The following is a 19,128-nucleotide window of genomic DNA, read 5'->3' on the forward strand; positions in this document are numbered from 1 at the left end:
AATTTCCCTGTATTTAGCACCATGCATCATTCCTTCAATTCTGACCAGTTTCCCACTCCCTGCTGATGAAAAACATCCCCACAGCATGATGCTGCCACCACCATGCTTCACTGTGGGGATAGTGTTCTCAGGGTGATGAGAGGTGTTGGGTTTGTGCCAGACATAGCGTTTTCCTTAATGGCCAAAAAGCTACATTTTTGTCTCATCTGACCAGAGTACCTTCTTCCATATGTTTGTGGAGTCTCCCACATGCCTTTTGGAGAACACCAAATGTGTTTGCTTATTCTTTCTTTAAGCAATGGCTTTTTTCCCACTCTTCCGTAAAGTCCAGCTCTGTGGAGTGTACGGCTTAACTTAGTGGTGCTATGGAGAGATACTCCAATCTCCGCAGTGGAGCTTTGCAGCTCCTTCAGGGTAATCTTTGTTCTCTTTGTTGCCTCTGATTAATGCCCTCCTTGCCTGGTCCATGAGTTTTGGAGGGCGTCCCTCTCTTGGCAGGTTTGTTGTGGTGCCATATTCTTTCATTTTTTTAATAATGGATTTAATGGTGCTCCGTGGGATGTTCAAAGTTTCTGATTTTTTTTATAACCCAACCCTGATCTGTACTTCTCCACAACTTTGTCCCTGACCTGTTTGGAGAGCTCCTTGGTCTTCATAGTGCCGCTTGCTTGGTGGTGCCCCTTGCTTAATGGTGTTGCAGACTCTGGGGCCTTTCAGAACAGGTATATATATATAGTGAGATCATGTGACAGATCATGTGACAATTAGATTGCACACAGGTGGACTTTAACTAATTATGTGACTTCTGAAGGTAATTGGTTGCACCAAATCTTATTTAGGGGCTTCATAGCAAAGGGGGTGAATACATATGCACCCACCACTTTTCAGTTTTACATTTTTTGAAACAAGTAATTTTTTTTCATTTCACTTCACCGATTTGGACTATTTTGTGTATATCCATTACATGAAATCCAAATAAACATCTATTTAAATAACAGGTTGTAATGCAACAAAATAGGAAACATGCCAAGGGGGGTGAATACTTTTGCAAGGCACTGTAGCTCTGGGTGAGTGAATAGTTAAGTTTTAATCTGTAGCTAGGGTCAAACACCAGTGTTAAAGTTGACTTCTAATTCTGACTGAATCATTAAAAATGCATAATACACCGTAAAACTCTGCTAGTTAAACATTTAAGCCCACAATGATAACTATGAAGTAATAGGCACCCTGTGCTCGGGTCATCTAAGATAAGATGAGACACATTCTCTGTCTTAATGTCACCCTGACAAACAGCTCTAGATTAGACACTTTCCTCAGTGGAAAGTTAATGGTTTTGAGAGTGTGGATAAGATAAAATGGGAATATGTACTATTCAATCTCAGGCATAATGCTCAACATACCAGAGCCAGAGACCAGAGGTTGAGCCTTGAAGGACAGAGTAAAGGCAGCGCAAACACATCCATATCCTCTGAGATTGGGGAAGAGGACTAGGGCACAGAGCTGAAGAACAACTCTCTTGGAATGAGAGACCCATTTGGATGTTTGGTCATGGAGAAATACAAGTTTATTCTCTGTTTCTTTTGTATAGCGTGTTCTTTCATGCAAACACACACACTAAGTTGACACACACGCACTCATGCGACACACGCCCGTGCACCAGTGGAGGCTCCTCAGAGGAGGAAGGGAGGAACATCCTCCTCAGTGAATTTCATGAAAATAAAAAGTGAAATGAGTGTTGTTTTTTAAAATAAAACGATACTAAATATATTCACATCACCAAATAATTGATAAAAACAGGTGTACAGTAGCCTCAACAGCACTCTGTAGGGTAGCACCATGGTGTAGCCGGAGGACAGCTTACTTCTGTCCTGCTCTGGGTACATTGACTTCAATACAAAACCTAGTAGGATCATGGTTCTCACCCACTTCCATAGATTTTCACTGTAATTATAACAACTTCCGGAGGATGTCCTTCAACTTATTAGAGCTTTGCAGCATGAACTGACATGTTGTCCACCCAATCAAAGGATCAGAGTATGAATCTAGAACTGAAGGTATAAGCTACAGCTATCTAGCACTGCAGTGCATAAAATGTGGTGAGTACTTACCTCGAAGAGAGACAAAGACAATAGTTGAACAAATTAATTTCTTCCAAAATTAAGGAGAAGCGAGCGAGAGAGAAAGCTATATTTCGTAGTATATATTTTTGTTCATTTTCACTTACTTAGTTAGCGTCGATTGCAGCTAGCTAGTTTAACCCACTTAATACCCGGCTCGAACAGAGAGGGATGCTGTGTAACTCTTCCAAGTCAAGGTAAGCTTTTGATTTAATTAATTAATACTTCTGTCTGTAATAAAGCCCTTTTGTTGGGAAAAACTCATTCATCCTATAGAGCTCAATTTTTATGGAATGGTCTGCCTATCCATGTTGGAGACGCAGACTCGGTCTCGACCTTTAAGTCTTTATTGAAGACTCATCTCTTCAGTAGGTCTTATGATTGAGTGGAGTCTGGCTCAGGGGTGTGAATGTGAACAGAAAGGCACTGGAGCGACGAACCACCCTTGCTGTCTCTGCCTGGCTGGTTCCCCTCTCTCCACTGGGATTCTCTGCCTCTAACCCTATTACGGGGGCTGAGTCACTGGCTTACTGGTGCTCTCCCATGCCATCCCTAGGAGGGGTGTGTCACTTGAGTGGGTTGAGTCACTGACGTGATCTTCCTGTCCGGGTTGGCGCCCCCCTTGAGTTTGTGCCGTGGGGGAGATCTTCTTGGGCTATACTCGGCCTTGTGTCAGGGTAGTAGGTTGGTGGTTGAAGATATCCCTCTAGTGGTGTGGGGGCTGTGATTTGGCAAAGTGGGTGGGGTTATATCCTGCCTGTTTGGCCCAGTCCGGGCGTATCGTCGGACAGGGCCACAGTGTCTCCCGACCCCTCCTGCCTCAGCCTCCAGTATTTATGCTGCAATAGTTTGTGTCGGGAGGCTAGGGTCAGTCTGTTATATCTGGAGTATCCGGTGTCCTGTGTGAATTTTAAGTATGCTCCCTCTAATTCTCGCTCTCTCTTTTTCTCTTTCTCCTTTCTCTCACTTTTTCTCTTCTTTCGGGAAGACATGAGCCCTATGACCATGCCTCAGGACTACCTGGCATGATGACTCCTTGCTGTCCCCAGTCCACCTGGTCATGCTGCTGCTCCAGTTTCAACTGTTCTGCCTGCAGCTATGGAACCCTGACCTGTTCACTGGACGTGCTACCTTGTCCCAGACCTCCTGTTTTGGACTCTCTCTTTACCGCACCTGCTGTCTCTAACTCTGAATGATCGGCTATGAAAAGCCAACTGACATTTACTCCTGAGGTGCTGACCTGTTGCACCCTCTACAACCACTGTGATTATTATTATCTGACCCTGCTGGTCATCTATGAACGTTTGAACATCTTGGCCATGTTCTGTTATAATCTCCACCCGGCACAGCCAGAAGAGGACTGGCCACCCCTCAGAGTCTAGGTTTCTTCCTAGGTTCCAGCCTTTCTAGGGATTTTTCCAAGCCACCGTGCTTCTACGTCTGCATTGCTTGCTGTTTGGGGTTTTAGGCTGGGTTTCTGAACAGCACTTTGTGACATCAGCTGATGTGAAAAGGGCTTTCTAAATAAATTTGATTGATTGGCTGGGCATGTCTCCCCAGTGGTTGGACCTATGCCCTCCCAGGCAAATCCATGATTGCGCCCCTGCCCAGTTGTGAAATCCATAGATTAGGACGTAATGAATGTATTTTCATTGACTGATATCCTTTTATGAACTGTAACTCAGTAAAATCTTTGAAATTGTTGGATGTTGCGTTTATATTTTTGTTCAGTATATATTAATATATATATATATATATATATACTGCTCCAAAAAATAAAGGGAACACTTAAACAACACATCCTAGATCTGAATGAAAGAAATAATCTTATTAAATACTTTTTTCTTTACATAGTTGAATGTGCTGACAACAGAATCACACAAAAATTATCAATGGAAATCCAATTTATCAACCCATGGAGGTCTGGATTTGGAGTCACACTCAAAATTAAAGTGGAAAACCACACTACAGGCTGATCCAACTTTGATGTAATGTCCTTAAAACAAGTCAAAATGAGGCTCAGTAGTGTGTGTGGCCTCCACGTGCCTGTATGACCTCCCTACAACGCCTGGGCATGCTCCTGATGAGGTGGCGGATGGTCTCCTGAAGGATCTCCTCCCAGACCTGGACTAAAGCATCCGCCAACTCCTGGACAGTCTGTGGTGCAACGTGGCGTTGGTGGATGGAGCGAGACATGATGTCCCAGATGTGCTCAATTGGATTCAGGTCTGGGGAACGGGCGGGCCAGTCCATAGCATCAATGCCTTCCTCTTGCAGGAACTGCTGACACACTCCAGCCACATGAGGTCTAGCATTGTCTTGCATTAGGAGGAACCCAGGGCCAACCGCACCAGCATATGGTCTCACAAGGGGTCTGAGGATCTCATCTCGGTACCTAATGGCAGTCAGGCTACCTCTGGCGAGCACATGGAGGGCTGTGCGGCCCCCCAAAGAAATGCCACCCCACACCATGACTGACCCACCGCCAAACCGGTCATGCTGGAGGATGTTGCAGGCAGCAGAACGTTCTCCATGGCGTCTCCAGACTCTGTCACATCTGTCACGTGCTCAGTGTGAACCTGCTTTCATCTGTGAAGAGCACAGGGCGCCAGTGGCGAATTTGCCAATCTTGGTGTTCTCTGGCAAATTCCAAATGTCCTGCACGGTGTTGGGCTGTAAGCACAACCCCCACATGTGGACGTCGGGCCCTCATACCACCCTCATGGAGTCTGTTTCTGACCGTTTGAGCAGACACATGCACATTTGTGGCCTGCTGGAGGTCATTTTGCAGGGCTCTGGCAGTGCTTCTCCTGCTCCTCCTTGAACAAAGGCGGAGGTAGCGGTCCTGCTGCTGGGTTGTTGCCCTCCTACGGCCTCCTCCATGTCTCCTGATGTACTGGCCTGTCTCCTGGTAGCGCCTCCATGCTCTGGACACTACGCTGACAGACACAGCAAACCTTCTTGCCACAGCTCGCATTGATGTGCCATCCTGGATGAGCTGCACTACCTGAGCCACTTGTGTGGGTTGTAGACTCCGTCTCATGCTACCACTAGAGTGAAAGCACCGCCAGCATTCAAAAGTGACCAAAACATCAGCCAGGAAGCATAGGAACTGAGAAGTGGTCTGTGGTTACCACCTGCAGAACCACTCCTTTATTGGGGGTGTCTTGCTAATTGCCTATAATTTCCACCTGTTGTCTATTCCATTTGCACAACAGCATGTGAAATGTATTGTCAATCAGTGATGCTTCCTAAGTGGACAGTTTGATTTCACAGAAGTGTGATTGACTTGGAGTTACATTGTGTTGTTTAAGTGTTCCCTTTATTTTTTTGAGCAGTGTGTATATATATATATACACACACACATATACACACATATATACATACATACAACGAGCTCTTTGTATGTGGCTGCTATGAAAATGAACTGTGTTTGCGTCTGATCAGGGGTGTATTCATTGCGCTGATTCTGTTGAAAAGTGTTTCTTAAACGGAAGCAAACTAAACTAAACAGGGATAAACTTAACTGTCTGTCACATTGATTACTCAACCTTTTCTGGATGCTCCAACAGGCAATGATGCCTGTTGGAGGATTAACAGCCCACTGGGCACAGATGTGACTTCAACGTCTATTCCACATTGGTTCAACGTAATTGTGTTGAAATGGCGTGGAAACAACGTTGATTCAACCAGTGTGTTCCCAGTGGGAGATGACTTATTTACAGGCCTGCAGCCATCAACCATCAGCTTCCATTAATCTTAACTACACTCATGTACTGAGGTCACTGGTAAATCCATACTCTCCACTGCAGTCAATAGAAAATTACACCCTTGTGCTCTAGTCAGCTATTGATTAACCTGTTGAGTATAGGGGGCAGTATTTTCACGGACGGATGAAAAATGTACCCAAATTAAACTGCCTACTACTCGGGCCCAGAAACTAGAATATGCATATTATTAGTAGATTTGGATAGAAAACACTCTGAAGTTTCTAAAACTGTTTGAATGATGTCTGTGGGTATAACAGATATCATATGGCAGGCAAAAACCTGAGAAAAATCCAACCAGGAAGTGGGAAATCTGAGAATTGTAGTTCTTCTTTTGAATCCCTATCGAAACTACAGTGTCTGTGGGGTCACGTTGCACTTCCTAAGGCTTCCATTGGCTGTCAACAGCCTTTAAAACGTTTGTTCATCCTTCTCCTGGGCAGAGAATAGTAGCTCAGTCAATGAGTGGACTGCCTGAGGACAAAGGGCTTGATGATGCGCACCGTTCCTCCTTTTTCTCCTGGAATGAATACGCTATTGTCCGGTTGGAATATTATCGCATTTTTACATTAAAAATACCCTAAAGATTGATTGTAAACAACGTTTGACATGTTTCTACGAACGGTAATGGAACATTTTGACTTTTCGTGTCTCGAAATTACACTCGCGCATTATGCCTTTGGATAGTGATCTGAAAGCACGAACAAAACGGAGGTATTTGGACATAAATATGGAGTATTTCGAACAAAAAGAACATTTCTTGTTGAAGTAGGAGTCCTTGGAGTGCATTCCGCCAAAGATCAGCAAAGGTAAGGAATGATTTATAACACTAATTCAGAGTTTTGTTGATGCCAGAACTTGGCGGGTAGCTGTATAGCTTGCATTGATGGTTGAGCTATGTACTCAGAATATTGAACAATGTGCTTTCTCCGTAAAGCTATTTTAAAATCTGACACAGCGGTTGCATCAAGGAGTAGTTTATCTATAATTCTTTAAATAATTGTTATATATTTTGTCAACGTTTATGATTAGTTTTTTTGTAAATTGATGTGCTCATTCACTGGAAGTTTTGGTGGGAATACATTTTCTGAACATCACGCGCCAATGTAAAATGCTGTTTTTGGATATAAATATGAACTTTATCGAACAAAACATACATGTATTGTGTAACATGATGTCCTAGGAGTGTCATCTGATGAAGATCGTCAAAGGTTAGTGCTTCATTTTAGCTGTATTTCGGGTTTTTGTGACACATCTCCTTGCTTGGAAAATGGCTGTGTGGTTATTTTTGTCTATGTACTCTCCTAACATAATCTAATGTTTTGCTTTCGCTGTAAAGCCTTTTTTAAATCGGACAATGTGATTACATTACTTTAAAATGGTGTAAAATAGTTGATTATTTGAGAAATTGAAATTATTAGATTTTTGATGTTTTGTATTTCGCGTCATGCTATTTCACTGGCTGTTGAATAGTGTGTCCCGCAGGTGGGACGGTAGCGTCCCACATAGACCTGAGAAGTTAACAGCAGAAGAATGATATTCAATATCATTCATGAAGTTGAATCCTGGCGTTTAGAATATGAGTAATACATTCTGACTCAAATAATGACAAAATAAATTATAATTCCAATTGACACAGTGATAGACATGGAAAAGCAGAATCGATAATTCACACACATCACATCAAAAAGTGTACATAAGTTGAAACAATCAACAAACAATCAAGGAATCATCAGTGCCATAAGGTAATTCGTGTTATGTTAAAGCGATTAGAAAAATCTTCCTGATAAAGTTTCTTCAGTTTCACAACTCTCAGCCATAGAAAACAGCAAGTGTAGTTCACTGTAGCATCAGTAAGGTCCATGTGAACCTGGAGTATATCCTGAGACAGGTTTATAGCTTTATAAGAGGTTCCAGTGTGAGTAAAATACATTCCTCATAAAATATGTCACAAATATAGATATGCTCAATACTGTTTCAGGGAAACAATGATCCAACGCACGTTAAGATGACAGCAGTGCAATGACAGCAGATATCACATATAAAAGCCTTCCTTGCAAGCCTTCCATTCCCTGCCAGTGTTGTAGGGTTCACACCAGTCTCATTGTCAGGTCCAAAAGACATGTTGAGCATCCTTGGATGAGAACAGCTGTGATCACATCACGGTCTTGCTTGCTGGGAGATGGAGAGTGGAAGGAACATGTTCAGGAGTCATATTACTAATAACACCATCCTACTCCATCCTTATTCTGACAGCTAGCTATAATTAGGTCTCACAGTTCTAAGTTGAACTAAATGATAATGTATGTAAAATATCAAAATTAATATAAGTGCCCTCTGAAACAGTACAGATGAAAATGAATTTAATTATTGATAGAATTCCACCCCAGTGCTGAGGTTGTCTGAGCATGTGTCTTCCCAGTGGTCCTGGGTGCTCCTTTCCCTACCTGCATCTTACTGTAGACCCAGGGCAACAGGCGGCTAACACGACTGTAGACCCCCGGCCTGTTCCTCCTGCCACAGTCTACCCCCCAGCTGGTCACCCCCATCAGGTACCAGCGCTGGTCTGAGTCCTTACACACCAGAGGACCTCCACTGTCCCTCTAGTGGAGGAAGGGAGTGGTAGGGGGAGTGGGAGACGGAAATGGAGATGAAGAGGGAGAGAAGAAAAGAAAAGAAAAGAAAAGGGAAGGAGGGAATAGAGCGACACAGGATGAGATTTGTGGACATCATGTAAGAAGCTGTGTGGAAGTAGCTACTGTCTGTGGTTCTCTGATGGGTCCTAGTGTCCTCTTTACTCACCTGGCAGGAGTCCTTGCTTCCCTTCATATCTCCAGCACACAACATGTTCTGAGAGACTTGGCCATTGTAGATGTGTTTCTGTTACATACACTGGAGTCAATGATGTCCACAGTCACCTCCATAAGACTTGTAGATCCACGGGCTGAACACAAAGCAAAGAAAAACTGATATCACCATACAGAATATCACACCAGACTGTTTTCTAGTCCTTAATTATATCCCCTATCATGCTGTATTTCTATTTCCTCTTCATGTTCACCCCAATGCCAAACAGAACCTAACAGTCGCCCCCCTGTGCCAGTCCCTGTGACTCTCACCTGCCCCCTCCTCTGTTGTCCCAAATCCAGAGGTCCAGCATTTTGTCCCAGGGGAGACGGTCTTGTCATAGGCGGGCAGGCACACAGGCTGGATGCTGTCTGAAACAACACACACACACACACACACACACACACACACACACACACACGTTAATTATGATGAAAGATAATCGTGATCAAGTATGGTGTAATGTGCATCACTAATCATGTAATATTGTTAGGTTAAAGGTGAACTCACTGGAGTAGTCTACGTAATGTGTGAGTTTAAACAGGGCAATGTCATAGTTGTTGGTGTTGTCATCATAGCTCTCATGGACAATGATCTTCTCCACCATCTCAGGGACAGGCAGCATCATCTGAGAAACCATGCCCATGTACAAACGCCAGTTATTAGGCACCAGGTACGATGAGTCTTTCCTAGAGATAGAAGAGTTGTTAGGTAATTTAACTCTTCACTGATTCCTGTTTTAGCCATGTTCATCCTAAGCACTGTTCAGTCTTAGCTAGCTCACTTCAGTTAGCTTTGTTCACTTCCAGATCTGTTCAGTCTTAGCTAGCTCACTTCAGTTAGCTTTGTTCACTTCCAGATCTGTTCTGTATTAGCTAGCTCACTTCAGTTAGCTTTGTTCACTTCCAGATCTGTTCTGTCTTAGCTAGCTCACTTCAGTTAGCTTTGTTCACTTCCAGATCTGTTCAGTCTTAGCTAGCTCACTTCAGTTAGCTTTGTTCACTTCCAGATCTGTTCAGTCTTAGCTAGCTCACTTCAGTTAGCTTTGTTCACTTCCAGATCTGTTCTGTCTTAGCTAGCTCACTTCAGTTAGCTTTGTTCACTTCCAGATCTGTTCAGTCTTAGCTAGCTCACTTCAGTTAGCTTTGTTCACTTCCAGATCTGTTCAGTCTTAGCTAGCTCACTTCAGTTAGCTTTGTTCACTTCCAGATCTGTTCAGTCTTAGCTAGCTCACTTCAGTTAGCTTTGTTCACTTCCAGATCTGTTCAGTCTTAACTAGCTCACTTCAGTTAGCTTTGTTCACTTCCAGATCTGTTCAGTCTTAGCTAGCTCACTTCAGTTAGCTTTGTTCACTTCCAGATCTGTTCTGTCTTAGCTAGCTCACTTCAGTTAGCTTTGTTCACTTCCAGATCTGTTCTGTCTTAGCTAGCTCACTTCAGTTAGCTTTGTTCACTTCCAGATCTGTTCAGTCTTAGCTAGCTCACTTCAGTTAGCTTTGTTCACTTCCAGATCTGTTCAGTCTTAGCTAGCTCACTTCAGTTAGCTTTGTTCACTTCCAGATCTGTTCAGTCTTAGCTAGCTCACTTCAGTTAGCTTTGTTCACTTCCAGATCTGTTCTGTCTTAGCTAGCTCACTTCAGTTAGCTTTGTTCACTTCCAGATCTGTTCAGTCTTAGCTAGCTCACTTCAGTTAGCTTTGTTCACTTCCAGATCTGTTCAGTCTTAGCTAGCTCACTTCAGTTAGCTTTGTTCACTTCCAGATCTGTTCAGTCTTAGCTAGCTCACTTCAGTTAGCTTTGTTCACTTCCAGATCTGTTCAGTCTTAGCTAGCTCACTTCAGTTAGCTTTGTTCACTTCCAGATCTGTTCAGTCTTAGCTAGCTCACTTCAGTTAGCTTTGTTCACTTCCAGATCTGTTCAGTCTTAGCTAGCTCACTTCAGTTAGCTTTGTTCACTTCCAGATCTGTTCTGTCTTTGCATCTGTTCTGTTATATCCCAGTTCTTTTGTCTTAGCATTGTTGCGTTTCAGGGCTATTCTATATGTTCTGTTTGATAATGCCATTACTGTTATGTTTTACATTGTCTCAGCACAGTTCCTTGTCCATTGTCTGCTGTGTTGTCTGCCGTACTGACCTGGGGAAGCAGTGGGCTGCTGTCACCACAAAGTCAGGAGCCACCAGGGTGCCTCCGCAGGTGTGAAAGCCCCGAAAGTGGAGGCTGACCTGCCAAGGCCAATCACCCAGATTCGCTGCAGAGCCCCGTATGATTCTGGACGATTGCTGCCGGCCACAGTCTACCATGGGGACCGAGAGAGGGAGTAAGAGTCGGTCCATAGTGCTCATACAGTATGGGGATTTGTATTTGGTCCTCTGTTCATCAGGAGAGCTAGATGAAACTCTATCCAGCCTTAAAACACCACTGGTTGCCTTTGTGTATGAGCTGTGAGAATGTAAAGACAGTTACTCACTGATACACTGCAGGGATACAGTGTCCTTGTTGAGGCAAGATGAGCTACTGAACACAGACAGAAACGCACAGTTAAATCAGATCACCAATGAGGTCACATGTTTTATTTGCCTTACTCACGCCATCTAATGGTGACGTTTTTGGCTCTGATAAATAATCAGAATATATACACACACACACAAAAATATATATATATATAAATAAAAATTATTTTTTATTTTGTGTGTGTATATATTCAGATTATTTAGGGGGTGCTGCAGCATCCCTACTTCCCGTGGCTGTGTTCACAACTTGGCATGTAAATGATTACTCAGTGTGTGACATATGCAAAGGGCTGTTGAGTGTGTCCAGGAGCACTCACTTTACTAACACCTTTCCCTGGATGGTGTTGCAGGTCTGCCCTGTCACAGTGAGAGTGGTAGAGGACCCATCTTTCACACTGCTAGTGCTATGACTCCTAAATAAATAGATGCAGGGAGAAGTTCATATACACGTCCCCACATCACTGCCTCACACCACTAAACCCATTGATTATTGGTTATTGTACTGCAATATTGAGGGAACTAGCACACAAGCATTTCATGCACCTTTTCTACATTCATTAAACTGGGATTTGATTTTGATATATTTGATGGGTATGGTCACACAGGTTTGCACAGTTCAATCTTTAGACCAAAAGAGGGCAGCAAAACAGCGGAAGATCTTACTCTCTGAAGCCTAGTTGTGCACAGGTCTGGTCAGCCAGGCTCTTGTTCCAGCCACTGTAACATACAGGGAGGAAGCTACCAGCGCTGTTTGTCTTCACCTGGAGAGCCCCGTTCGACCCGAACCTTACTGGATAATACACAGATACATCACTCAATTAGAACCTTATTGGATCACACAGATACATCCCTCAATTAGAACATCACTGGATCACACAGATACATCACTCAATTAGAACCTTATTGGATCACACAGATACATCACTCAATTAGAACCTCACTGGATCACACCGATACATCACTCAATTAGAACATCACTGGATCACACAGATACATCCCTCAATTAGAACATCACTGGATCACACAGATACAACCTCACTGGATCACACAGATACATCCCTCAATTAGAACATCACTGGATCACACAGATACATCCCTCAGTTAGAACATCACTGGATCACACAGATACATCCCTCAATTAGAACATCACTGGATCACACAGATACATCCCTCAATTAGAACATCACTGGATCACACAGATACATCCCTCAATTAGAACATCACTGGATCACACAGATACATCCCTCAATTAGAGCATCACTGGATCACACAGATACATCCCTCAATTAGAACATCACTGGATCACACAGATACATCCCTCAATTAGAACATCACTGGATCACACAGATACATCCCTCAGTTAGAACATCACTGGATCACACAGATACATCCCTCAATTAGAACATCACTGGATCACACAGATACATCCCTCAATTAGAACATCACTGGATCACACAGATACATCCCTCAATTAGAACATCACTGGATCACACAGATACATCCCTCAATTAGAACATCACTGGATCACACAGATACATCCCTCAATTAGAACATCACTGGATCACACAGATACATCCCTCAATTAGAACATCACTGGATCACACAGATACATCCCTCAATTAGAACATCACTGGATCACACAGATGCATCACTCAGTTAGAACATTACAAATCCATTACAGATTCAGAAAGGATCCTTCTGTTTTTGTTACTGACAACAAAACCTAGGTGATAGCTATTGGAGTACTGACAACAATTGGTCTCATCACTGCCCAGTTTGCATTCCTGTCGGCCATCACACTCCACAGTGTTGGACGGACAGCTGTCTTTCTCCATCTCGCTGGGCTGGTAGGCTTCACTGCTGCTTAGGTAGTCAGACACCAGGGATGGGCCATAACATACTGGACAGAGGTCAAAGGTCAGAGGTCAAAGAGAGAGGCCAGAGGATATCCAGAGCCATGGAAGCCCCCATGGTAGTATACCAAAACAATGCAGTATCATACCAGGTATATTACATTCACATCATACCCTTAATATGGAATTTATGATTTTGGAAATAGATGTTTCTGTCATAAATTCTGACATATTGTATTGTTACAAAATGTCTGTGTTAAATGATGTTACATTATGTCCACATAGTTGTACTGTATGGGTTCTCTGTAAGTTATTGGTCCAGTTACCACCCAGCCAGAGAGCAATAGCGAGGAAGACAAGCAGTAGGGTGGCTTCTCCTAATCCTCTGTAACAGTGGGAACTGTTCCCACACGACAAGCTTTTCTTACGACGAGGGGCTGCAGGGGGGGAGAAACAGGGACATTTTAGGTTTAGAAAGAGAGAGAGAGAGATGGAGCCTCTCATAGAAAGAGTTGTAGTTATAGTTAGGGGAAGGAATATATATTGAGGATTGAAGAAGTTAAAGGGAATGCGAGGAACTTACGGGCACTCTGAGAGACATGGATGACATTTGCATGTGGCATCGGCTGGTTGATGTAGTAAGGTTGGGAGGGGGCGTCAGACCACCCTCTTGTTCCCACCACCTCTCCATACTGAGGAGGAGGCTGGGTGGGCACTACTGCTAAGTAGTATGGGGGTGGATGGTCACTGTTCTGTGGAGAGAAGGGAGTCAGGTAGGTTTTCATTGGCTTTAGTAGGCTACGGACGTGATCAAATTCTAAACACAGGCAGGACTTCTATGATTACTTCGGAAAGTAGTCAGACCCCTTACTTTCCGAATGGACTGTATGTACAGTTACAGCTTTATTCTAAAATTGATAAAATTATTTTTTACCTCCTCAATTTACACACAATACCCCATAATGACTAAGTGAACTGGGAGACTAGTCAGATTGAGGGAAAGATGAACGGCGCAAAGTACAGAGCGATTATGGTAGAACATTTGCAAGATTATGTTATAATACTGTTTAAGCATCATTGAGTACTCTCTCATCTGTGTGACTGAGTCGGGCCTCTGTGGCTTGGCGCTAGCAATTGATTTGTGCTGGCTTGGTGGTAAAACCTACAGCCTGCGTTCCATAGAATGAGTTGGCTTCTGTGTGACCCCAGATAGAGATAGCCTGAAGGAGTAGAACAAACCCCTCTTCGTCTCTAATCATCTTTGCATCTGAGAAACTAAGCCAGGGGGGTAAAACAACACCTGGTGCACATAACTCACAAGATGAACCCAAGATAGTTTGTGATGCCACGAGCTGCCGGGGAGGGGTGGAACCAGCCATGACTAAGCATTTTTAGTGTCAGCTATATAAGAACCATGATTCCTCTGTAAAGTTGGGCTCTCAACAATCACCGATGGGGTGGTCGTAGACCAACTCCATTATTGCAATTCTTAATCAATAAAAAATATTGATTGTTTTAAGAAATAATAAGTCTCACTTAATAAAGAATTTTCCACAACAAGATTCTTGATGAAAACCTGTCCAGAGCGCTCAGGACGAAGGTTCACCTTCAAACAAGACAACGACCCTGAGCACACAGCCAAGACGACGCAGCAGTGGCTTCAGGACAAGTTTCCGAATTTCCTTGAATGGCCGAGCCAGAGCCCGGACTTGAACATCTCTGGAGAGACCTGAAAATACCTGTGTAGCAACGCTACCCATCCAACCTGACAGAGCTTGAGAGGATCTGCAGAGAAGAATGGGAGAAACTCCCCAAATAAAGGTGTGCCAAGCTTGTAGTGTCATACCCAAGAAGACTTGAGGCTGCAATCGCTGCCAAAGGTGCTTCAACAAAGTACAGAGTAAAGGGTCTGAAAAGTTTATGTAAATATGATATTTCATTTTTTTATTTTTTAATAAAAACCTGTTTTTGCTTTGTCATTATGGGGTATTGTGTGTACAGATTGATGAGGGACATTTTTTTAAAGTCCATTTTGGAATTAGGCTGTAACGTAACAAAATGTGTCAAAAGTGAAGGGGTCTCAATATTTTCCAAATGCACTGTATGTATGGCTGCATTTCAGATACATTTTTGAACAGTTTAATGTTGCAGTGATATGACTTAGGCCTAGAGTTTGAGCGAGCGAGAGAGAAAATGATTTTGATAGCAAGCCCTGATCCCAATGACTCGACTGCCCCCGCATGAAGAGAAAGCAAAATGATATTTTTCAGGGATTCACAAGAATCATTTGAATTTTCTGAGTGATTAAGTTAAGATCCAACATCTGTGTGACAAACATTGATATGTGGAAGGTGTTTTTGTTAGTCCATGGCATGTTCTTCGCAATATTCTAACACACATACCCATCAGCTTCACAAGCATGTTGTAAGTGTTGTTATGGTAATGTGAGCAATGCTGAGAAGTGTTAATAATACGTCTACTCAGTGGACCCAAACCAAAAATCGACTCAGTGGACCCAAACCAAAAATCTATTCAGTGGACCCAAACCAAAAATCTATTCAGTGGACCCAAACCAAAAATCTATTCAGTGGACCCAAACTCGAATGGCAAATTACTGGTCAGTGAAACACAACTGAATTTACTAGCAAACATTGAAAGCCAAGATACAATTACATAAATACTAATTTAAATGCTTCAAACGTATACTAATCTCACATTTAAAAAAAAAAGCATGGTCTATCAGCCATACCAGGCACAAAACTAGACCTGTCAATGTTTTGTCCCCAAACCAAGTAGGAACAAAAGTAAAAAGATCAATATTCTCCAATAGACATGTCCGATGAGTTATAGAAGAGAGTAAATCCAATTACCTGGTCATGTTCCATCTGTGTGTGGAGGCCTGGGGTCTGAGGTGGTCTCACTGAGGCCTGGGGTCTGAGGTGGTCTCACTGGGGTCTGGGCCACTTCTACAGGAGAAATCCTATAGCTTCGTGAGTCTCTGTCCAGTCTGTCTGTTCCACAGGCATTGGAATCCAATCCTCCCTCCCTCCACCTCCTCCTTTCCTCTTCAATACCAGCCCAACTGGTTCCACCATGGAAAGTGGGTGACACACGCACAACGGCCAGACACACTTAACTAGTTGTTTTCTATGTTGTTTTCTAAAGAGATAATTGGAATGACTAAATACAATTACAATGCAATATCTTATGTTATCTATGAAGATTAACACAAATTGACTCCATGAATGTTTAGTAAGATTATTATACTTTTTTATTTAAAGTTTATTTAGATAAAGACATGTACACATTGAACAAACAATCATCCGATGCATTGCACAATAGTATTTATAGCTTACGAAAATGTTAAACACCAGTCAAAAACAAAGAAAGAAAGAAAGAATAACACACAAAGTACACAAAGCCACTTCTACCTCCATCAATGACGCCACAACTAAAATAGCTTATTTGAGTATGCTCCCCACATGAAGTCACATGTTTGCTGTCATGGATCTGAAATAGACAAAACATGTACTTTTTCAACACTTGTCACATTCTGGATCAAGTGATTTACGTCAGTGTGACAGGTCCTGTAGGAGGGTGATTTGTACAAACAAGGACTCAACTACACTTATTTTCGTTACAGGAATAAAACCATCCCAACTGAGGACAATTTTTTTTAGAGTAGAACAATTACTATCACTGCGCTAACAAAACCATTCATGTACATGCAACTCTCCTGATGAGAGAATGAGAATAACAAACGAAAAGTATATTGTTGCCTACAGTTGCTTACAAAGAGTCCAGATGACATTGTTCTCTGTATTTTACTTTGAGTGGAATTTAGTTTTCAAATGACAATAAAGGAGGGGATTTTGAATAGAAATCAATTGTTTGGTCTCCAAAAGGTATAGTAAACCAAACGTGTGTGTGTGCCTGTGTATGTATCAGATTGTCCATTGTGTTTGGATAGCTCAGACAAATATATATTGTATGTACATTTGAATATTATAAAAGCATAAAACAAAGACAATGGTAGTGTTCTCTTCTCTGTACACCTCCAAGTGGCCACATTTTACTACACCTACAACAGGGCTCTCCAACCCGGTTCCTGGAGAGCTACTGTCCTGTAGGTTTTCGCTCCAACCCTAATCTAGCGCACCTGATTCTAATAATCAGGTTTGGATTGGTGTGAAAACCTACAGGAGGGTAGCTCTCCGGGAACAAGGTTGGAGAGCCCTGACCTACAGTGACTATACAATGGCTCATCTGCTGTTTCAACTGAGAATTACACATATGACAGAACAAAATAACCATAACTCCAGGACTGATCAATGAGGAAGATAAAAATGAATGTTGAATTAAATTAGAGATGTCATACATAAACAGCAAATCTATTCACCAAATAATTACATTACACCCTACATTCTGTCATTCAGGGCTTTACTATAAGAATGTGGACCTCAGTCAGTCCCGTGGAATGGAGGGAAGCCTGCACTGGACTAACAAGTAGATACTGTTCTGAGAGAAGAACAGCACATTGGAGAGGGGGGTGGAAAATGGCGGTTAAATAGGTGGGTCTATAGTTTTTATTCGACCCTTGAGGGGAGCAGGAGTAAGACCAGATACAGGCTCTCCTGTGTTTCTACAGGAGCTGCTACCTGCACAGACCTTCAGAGGGTTTGGGGCTACAGTGGAGCATTGTATTGTACAGTATGCTTATTCTTTTTTATTGATCCTTTATTTAACTAGGCAAGTCAGTTAAAAACAAATTCTTATTCACAATGACGGCCTACCCTGGCCAAATCCAGACGATGCTGGGCCAATTGTGCGCCACCCTATGGGACTCTCAATCACGGCCGGATGTGATACAGCCTGGATTCAAACCAGGGACTGTAGTGCCACCTGTTGCACTGAGATGCAGTGCCTTAGACTGCTGCACCACTCGAGAGCCCACATGAACACATGTAAGGTTCTCTCTTTTTTTGTCTTGGGCTGTTGTGTGATAAAGCTATGTTGACAGGTGAATAACAGCCCTAGATGTAAAATAAGTGTGCTTTTGACAACCCTGTCAGAGCATAAGTCAAGTAGTTAATGAAAAGGGATACACTGTCAAATAAACCAATAATATAGATAATCATTTTTACATTTTAGTCATTTAGCAGATGCTCTTATCCAGAGCGACTTACAGTAGTGAATGCATACATTTCATAAATTTTTTATTTTTTTTCCATACTGGTCCCCCGTGGGAATCAAACCCACAACCCTGGCGTTGCAAACACCATGCTCTACCAACTGAGCCACACGGGATAATGATGGTATATACCTGAGCCATCCCAGTAATATACAGTAAGCACATTTACAGTAAGCACACCACATCCTCTCACCATGTACTGTTAGTCTATATGTCCAAATCCAGATCATTTACAGTGGGAGGTGATGTACTCGCATAGATCAGTCAATAATACCTTATGTACAGTAGTTTACTCAAATGGGATACTAGAATCTTCACAGTAGAGATCAATAAGGTATTTTGACAACTATGTGATAGATAGACAAGCAGTTGTTACAGGCTTTGGTTTTTTTCATTTCTATTTCGAGGTTGGACATTAGCAAGTTAGCATGTAGGGCGCACCTCGTTAGTCAGTATGTGTTACACTTGTGTTGGTTGCCATCGCGTTAGTGGGAAGGTGTTTCACCTGTGCTGGCCTTTAGTTGGCGTGCCCCATTTTATGTTTTCGAGAAAAACAACCCTTTGTCTGAGCTTTGTTTTCTTTTTGCACCACCATTTTGGTTTGTTTTCTGTGAGTTTTTATTTTGCTTGCCTCTTCTTTAGTGGGCGGCTTTTAGGTTTCAGTAGTTGCTAGTCAACTTTCAGTGGACAACCCCATGAGTGTCTTTCAGAACCCTTCCTGTTGAGTTTTGGTTGTATGGTAGAACAATTACAAGATTGTTTTAATACTGTTTATGCATCAAATTAAGTTTGATGTGTACCCTCTCATCTGTGGGACTGGGTTGGGCTTCTGGGGCTTGATGATA

At 42.6% G+C, this 19,128-nt stretch overlaps 1 pseudogene; it reads right to left on the bottom strand.

The window, feature by feature from the left end:
- Positions 1 to 7,487: 7,487 nt before the first annotated feature.
- LOC115149017 (transmembrane protease serine 13-like) lies at positions 7,488 to 16,141 on the bottom strand (annotated as a pseudogene).
- Positions 16,142 to 19,128: the final 2,987 nt, after the last annotated feature.

Source organism: Salmo trutta, chromosome 15, assembly GCF_901001165.1.
Source record: "Salmo trutta chromosome 15, fSalTru1.1, whole genome shotgun sequence".
In the NCBI taxonomy this organism is placed as follows: domain Eukaryota; kingdom Metazoa; phylum Chordata; class Actinopteri; order Salmoniformes; family Salmonidae; genus Salmo; species Salmo trutta.